At 40.0% G+C, this 7817-nt stretch overlaps 2 non-coding genes and 1 pseudogene across 2 annotated transcripts; 2 read left to right on the plus strand and 1 right to left on the minus strand.

The window, feature by feature from the left end:
* Positions 1 to 3131: 3131 nt before the first annotated feature.
* On the plus strand, positions 3132 to 3314 carry LOC115126929 (U2 spliceosomal RNA). The gene has a single exon (XR_003863270.2). It is a non-coding gene; the product is annotated as a U2 spliceosomal RNA (small nuclear RNA).
* A 1275-nt stretch (positions 3315 to 4589) lies between these two features.
* LOC135573453 (U2 spliceosomal RNA) lies at positions 4590 to 4780 on the minus strand. Its single transcript, XR_010464767.1, has one exon. It is a non-coding gene; the product is annotated as a U2 spliceosomal RNA (small nuclear RNA).
* Positions 4781 to 7427: 2647 nt separating this feature from the next.
* Positions 7428 to 7555, plus strand: LOC135573457 (U2 spliceosomal RNA; annotated as a pseudogene).
* Positions 7556 to 7817: the final 262 nt, after the last annotated feature.

Raw genomic sequence — 7817 nt, forward strand, 5'->3', positions numbered from 1 at the left:
TCAATTGTGCATCTGTAAAAGTTTGTGAAGGTTGTAGGAGACAATACAAATTTCTTCAGTCTCCTGAGGTTGAAGAGGCGCTGTTGCGCCTTCTTCACCACACTGTCTGTGTGGGTGGACCATTTCAGTTTGTCTGTGATGTGTACGCCGAGGAATTTAAAACTTAAAACCTTCTCCACGGCTGTCCCGTCGATGTGTATAGGGGGGTGCTCCCTCTGCTGTTTTCTGAAGTCCACAATCTGAACCTGAATCTCACACCCAAAGCGAGAATCATATCCCTAGACACCGCTAGGTTCAGAGAAATGTTTGGCCTTTTATGAACACATTTCATGTAGTTCTACGTCATTTTACATGACTGGAGACTTTGGCATAATCTTTTTTAATACTGCATTCAAAACAACTGGGAACTCGGCGCTGGGAAATCACCGACTTCACGGCGTTCAAAACAACTGGGAACTCGGCGCTGGGAAATCACCGACTTCACGGCGTTCAAGACAACTGGGAAATCTGGAAAAAAAGAGCTCAGACTGGGAAAATTTGTCTTGAAAGGTCATCCTACTTGGAATTTGAAGTGGGGAACTCTGGCCTCTTTCTAGCGCTCCGACTTTCCGACCTAAAGATCACTGACGTCATGATTCGACCTCGTTTTTTTCCGGAGTTCCCAGTCATCTTGAAAGCACCATGATCCCTCAGAAATGAGTGAAAAGACAAACTGAGAATCCGAGATCAATGGAAACGACCTTCTTGAATCCATCAATAGACAATGTCTAGTTGTGTGGAGACACATTAGACTACAATATGAGGAGGAAATTGCACGTGACGAATAAAACTAACCTGTACCCCCTCACATTGACTCGTTATTATTATTGTGTTACTTTAAAAAAAATGTTAGATCTGCATTAAGGAATTGTAAGTAAAATATTATGGTTAAATTGTATTCGGCATATGTGACAAATATAATTTTCTTAGATTAATTGGGTGACTGACTTGACCACCACTGTTGAGGCATCATTGACATAGATTTGCTTATTAAACGCAATATCCATCATGATTCTGATAAAAGAGCCATCCGGTTAACTTGGTCTACTTTTCCTTTACAATGGCATACTTAAAAGGTTGATTTAAATTGGTAGATAAGTGATTGGGTATTGTTGGGCTCCCGAGTAGCGCAGCGGTCTAAGGCTAGAGGCGTCACTCCAGACCCTGGTTTGATTCCAGGCTGTATCACAACCGGCCGTGATTAGGAGTCCCATACTGCGGCGCACAGTTGGCCCAGTGTCGTCCGGGTTTTGCCCTGTCATTGACAGTCTGCCCTGTCAGACTGTCATTGTAAATAAGAATTAGTTCTTAACTGACTTGCCTAGTTAAATAAATGAGTCGAGAGGAGGAAACAAAAGAAGAGGATGAAGAGGAAGAGGAGGTTGGACGAAGATGAGGAGGTGTGGTGAGCTTTAGTGTTAATACTGGAGAAAGGCCTGATGAGGTTATTCTAGTCCTATACCTCCATCGTGAGTTAGGAGGAAGAGGAGGAGGTGTGGTGAGCTTTAGTGTTAATACTGGAGAAAGGCCTGTCCCAGTCTCCTCTATATGTACCACTAATGTAAATGTAAATATCAAAACAGATACCAAACATTAAGAAACTATAAGGAAGAGAAGAGTAACTGCAATGAAATAAACCAGAGACCTGTGGAAAGAAGCCCCCTGATCTCCTCGTGTCCGCCAGCAGCTCAGGACACAACACCTCAGGTCACAACACCTCAGCTCAGGACACAACACAACACCTCAGCTCTGGTCACAACACAACACCTCAGCTCAGGTCACAACACAACACCTCAGCTCAGGTCACAACACAACACCTCAGCTCAGGAAAACACAACACCTCAGCTCAGGACAACACAACACCTCAGCTCAGGACAACACAACACCTCAGCTCAGGACAACACAACACCTCAGCTCCTGCTGTAACGGGTGGACCGAAGACCGATTCCACCAAGCTCTGGCTCACCCTCACGTGGACGCACTGTGGTCCTCTGACAACTTGTTGGTAGGGAAACACGTGGAGACCACCCATCAGACAGTGGCCTTGATAGCTACGGAAGCCCTGAGGTGGTACGGACAAAATAAAGCCTCGACCCCAGACAAAGCATCACCAACACCATCTAAGGTCCCGGCCTGACAGTGCTGCAGCGCCGAGGGGAGGGATCTCTTCTGGGCCCTGAAGGATGGGGGCGGAGTTGATTCGGAAGAGCAGGAGGAGGCAAATGTGATAAGGACTCACCTCGTTCCTGCACAAAGGAGAGAAGACCTCTTTATTAATAAAGGGACTTTTAGACCGTTTACATGTCTTTAAAAGGTATACTCTTGTTTGAATCATAATGTCTTTAAAAGGTATACTCTTGTTTGAATCATAATGTCTTTAAAAGGTATACTCTTGTTTGAATCATAATGTCTTTAAAAGGTATACTCTTGTTTGAATCATAATGTCTTTAAAGGTATACTCTTGTTTGAATCATAATGTCTTTAAAAGGTATACTCTTGTTTGAATCATAATGTCTTTAAAAGGTATACTCTTGTTTGAATCATAATGTCTTTAAAAGGTATACTCTTGTTTGAATCATAATGTCTTTAAAAGGTATACTCTTGTTTGAATCATAATGTCTTTAAAAGGTATACTCTTGTTTGAATCATAATGTCTTTAAAAGGTATACTCTTGTTTGAATCATAATGTCTTTAAAAGGTATACTCTTGTTTGAATCATAATGTCTTTAAAAGGTATACTCTTGTTTGAATCATAATGTCTTTAAAAGGTATACTCTTGTTTGAATCATAATGTCTTTAAAAGGTATACTCTTGTTTGAATCATAATGTCTTTAAAAGGTATACTCTTGTTTGAATCATAATGTCTTTAAAAGGTATACTCTTGTTTGAATCATAATGTGCACATTTGAAATGGCTTTTACAGATTTTATATGTTTAAAAGTACTTCTTTCTTAGGGAGTTTTATTGTTTTAATAACATGTACTTTTAATATATAAATGTTTCAATGCAGTTTTTTAATGCATATGTCATTTTAAAGTGTACAAATGATTATGTTCAAAGTATGAGCTATTTTAAGAAACGCTGCGACAATAACCATTTTTCCAAAATAAAATAAATCTGTTCTTATCAGTTTAATATCTGATATGTCCCCTATCTGGGGACAATATATTAAATGGATTTTTCCATTATTCAGAATTCTGATTGTTAGCCGTCATAATTCGCTTGTATGAAATGTGGAGCCCCAAGCTACAGGCTTCTGTAGGGCTAAACCTGCCGAGCTGAAAACATGCGATTTAGAAGCGTTCGATTATACGCCCAGGCTTTTATTTCACAATTAGTATCAGCAACGATCTGGAGCCGTCTGTCAGTAATACACACATACATTTATTTTAGCGATCATTTTGGACATGTAGCCTATTGTAATCACTATGGAACTATGTAGCAGGTTAAACCTGGAGCCTGGCGCACGGTTCACGGCGACTGGACCTGTTGTCATACTGTTCCACGATTAGTGAGAATGAAAGTAGATTTGTAGGATTATAGTTCAACCACTATTGAACACTTTTTCTCCACATTCCAAAATTTCATGGATGGAACTTGAATTATGACAACTTTCAGTATGAAACAAAACAGTGCATGTTCTATTCATCGATATACAGTATTTCGTGAGTAGATAGATGCTCTCCAACCCAATAGGCCTATTGGTATTTTATGTGCATGATATGAAGTTTATTGTAGTGACTGACTAAGCTTAATTGTAAAAGTATGCCTCAACAGAGCCATGTTTGCTAAAGTCTATTATGCTGAGCACACATTTAGTTAGGCAGCCAGGACCATAGGCCGGGACCACTCCGTAGGCTGCACTGTCGGTCTAGCTCTCACTGCAGTCCAGTGTCATGGACATCTTTGAAGTTTGGCCTCTAGTAATTTAGGAGGGCAACTTTATAAAGACCTCCTCACAATGACCTTATCATGCAAGGCTCTACAGACAGATTAAAAAAAGATATAGGCTATTTTTATTTCATACATTATTTGTGTTGATGATGTACTTAATGAAGTCGAGTGGTTCAACATTAAAATGCATTTTGATTGAACACATAGCTTGAACAAGGCGACGGTCGGTGGAAGTCTGGCGCCACCAAGTGGACAATTATTTCACCTGAGATATTTTGTAAAAGATCAAATGTTGTGTCTCAATATTGTTATCTGCAAATTGTTTCCTTACACCCCTATTTGATAGATTATTATTCCAGATTAGCTGTAAATCTGGTTTTATTAGAATCATTACGTTAGAGCAAGTCTGTCAATGATGCCTAGAAAGTGGTGCAAGTGAGAACAGGTGTTTTCTTCTGGAAGTTTTGTTGCATTTCCTTTGAAAACAGCTCATCTGTATTTTTGTACATCATTTTATACACATACAAACGGCATAAAAGCGTCAAGGCCGAGTGGCTTCACCACTTTCTAGGCATCATTGACAGACTTGCTCAAACGTAATGATTCTAATAAAAGTAACATCCGGTTAACTTCGTCTCATTTATATTTACAACGGCAGGGGGTGCACCGTTCCTGGAAGTACTGCAATACCAGGTCGATGCGTGGAGTGGACGGAGCAAGCCCCTATTCCATCTCCCTATTCCAAAAATCAATTTAATATATGGTCCCCAGATAGGGGACGTATCAGATATTAAACTGATAAGAACAGATACTACACTTGATCTTAGCCAAAAGGCCGAGAAGCGATACCGCAATGCTTTCGGGAGGAAGGTGCCGTTCTCAGACACGTCAAATCCGGTAACAGTTACACCTAAATGAGCTCTGTACACTTTACAACAAATATCAAAGATGATGCTATTTAATAGAAATGGTGACATAGACTGGGAGTTGATCAACGTCGGGAAAATACACTTTTCACTGTTACAAAGTAACATATTGTAAGGTTCCAAAGTGACGTGAACATCCGCCCTCCAATCGGAAACGAGACAAATCCTTGAGTTAAAACCAGATTTACAGCTAAATTGGAATAATCTAGCAAATATTGGTTGGAGAAATAATGAATATTGACATAACATGTTCTCTTTTATATAATATCTCAGGAAGCGTTGATGCCACAAGGGAACTAAAATAATTGTCCACTTGGTGGCGCCAGACTTCCACCGACCGTCGCCTCTCCTATGTGGTCAATCAAAACGCATTTGAATGTTGAACCACTTTAAAAAATATATTTAACTAGGCAAGTCAATTCAGAACAAATTCTTATTTTCAATGACGGCCTAGGAACAGTGGATTAACTGCCTTGTTCAGGGGGAAGAACAATATATTTGTACCTTGTCAGCTCAGGGATTTGATCCAGCAACCTCTCAGTTACTGGCCCAATGCTCTAACTACTAGGCTATTTGCCGCCCCAGTTGACTTCAATACATACACCATCAACGCAAAAATAGCCTATGTATTTTTAAATCTGTCTAAGGTCATTGTGAGGAGGCCTTTATAAAGTTGCCCTCCTGAATTACTAGAGGCCAAACTTCAAAGATGTCCATGGCACTGGACTGCAGTGAGAGCTAGACCGACAATGCGTCCTACGGAGTGGTCCCGGCCTATGGTCCTGGCTGCCTAACTAAATGTGTGCTCAGCATAATACACTTTTGTAAACATGGCACTGCTGAGGCACACTTTTACAATTAAGCTTAGTCAGTCACTACAATAAACTTCATATCATGCAGAAAATACTTTATATTGATGAATAAAAACTACACTGGTTTGATTCATCCTGAAAGTTAGGTTTAGGCTGCTACATGACACTGTCCCTGTACCCATCATGAGGTTCCTACAACCTAATTCAACAGCAGCAGTATAATAATAGCGAGGCTATTTACATATATTTCCTATGAAGGAAAGTTTACAACGTAGGTGAACACAGGTTGAGAGACTTTTGAGTAATCAAGGTGACAGACATTATTCACACATTCAATACGGCCTTGTTCAATCTTGCCTTCATCTAGCTGATCTAGAGTGTAATCATTAGTCCAACATTTGCAAATGAGAGTTTCCATTGGACAAATTCAGGTATGTTTATCCCTGTTTGGTTCCGTTTGCTTTCGCTTTAAGAAACGTTTTTCAACAGAATCAACGGAATGAATACAACCCTGATCACACGCAAACACAGATCACTTTCAAAACCGTCACATAAAAACAGCACGATCCCTTTGATCATTGGATAATTCCTTCTGGCACCTACCTGCTCTCCTCTTCTCACCTTTAACCTTCGCTTGTGGACTTCAGTGCACAACACATCAGCTGTCTGTGACCAGGCGAGAAAAAAAACTTACCAAGCCAAACCTTCATATCATAACCACTAACTGCTACACACAGCCTACAATAGAGTACCACAGTATGAGTCATAATACCCATAACACCTAGCGGTCAAACGGAAATGGTTCCAAGTATTTCGGCAAGGCCATTTTCTTGCCTGCAGAAATTCTCCCCCCACTTCTAATTTACTTCATTTTGTGGCTAGAGTCAAATAGTTTCTACGGCACACAGAGTCAAATAGTTTCTATAGAACAAACTTCACGTCAGGATAGGCAACCCGAAAGGAATAATTAATGTGTGTGTGTTACATTAAACATAGATGAGGGAGTAAAATGTTGGCAAACAGTAAACATTTCAGAACTACTACTAGTTGAATAAGACATGGGAGAGATGATGAATTTTGGCAAAGAGATTTATTTATAGACTAATACACTTGAAACAAACCAAACCCGAAAACTGCAGACACACAGTGGGGCAAAAAAGTATTTAGTCAGCCACCAATTGTGCAAGTTCTCCCACTTATTTTCCACCATAATTTGCAAATAAATTTATAAAAAATCCTACAATGTGATTTTCTGGATTTTTTTTCTCATTTTGTCTGTCATAGTTGAAGTGTACCTGTGATGAAAATTACAGGCCTCTCATCTTTTTAAGTGGGAGAACTTGCACAATTGGTGGCTGACTAAATACTTTTTTGCCCCACTGTATATTGACTATGATAGCTGATATGAATGGTGAGTTGATCATCACATCAACGTTTATTCGTCACGTGCACAGGATACAGGGTGTAAACGGTACAGTGAAGTGTTTACGTGCATCATATATACATTACAATACAATACGCCCGGTCTCAGAAGCTAAGCAAGGTCAGGCCTGGTTAGTCCTTGGATGGGAGACTGCCTGGGAATACCAGGTGCTGTCAGCATTTTTGTCCCTCATGGTACTGTACTCTTGTACTATTTAAATCAGGAAACAACCTATTACAGTTTCTCAATCGTCTACAAGCATTCCTTTTGGAACAAGGTTGTTGAGTTTTTAGAACAGAGTCCATAAGACACAGAGCTGTTGCAAAACAGTAAATGGATTTTCAAAATGTAGACCATATATTAAATAGATTTTTGGAATAGGGAGATGGAATAGGGGCTTGCTCCGTCCACTCCACGCATCGACCTGGTATTGCAGTACCTCCAGGAACGGTGCACCCCCTGCCGTTGTAAAGGAAAAGTAGACCAAGTTAACCGGGTGGTTCTTTTATTAGAATCATGATGGATATTACATTTGAGGTAGTTAACTAGTGACTCCCCATCCCTCATGAGGGAGCGTAATTATCGACTGACACTAATTAGCATAACGCAACGGACATAAATATCCCTAGAAAATATTCATATTCATGAAAATCACAAGTGAAATATATTGAGACACAGCTTAGCGTTTTGTTAATCACCCGGTCATCTCAGATTTTCAAAATA

This window comes from Oncorhynchus nerka, linkage group LG9a (assembly GCF_034236695.1).
Source record: "Oncorhynchus nerka isolate Pitt River linkage group LG9a, Oner_Uvic_2.0, whole genome shotgun sequence".
NCBI lineage: Eukaryota > Metazoa > Chordata > Actinopteri > Salmoniformes > Salmonidae > Oncorhynchus > Oncorhynchus nerka.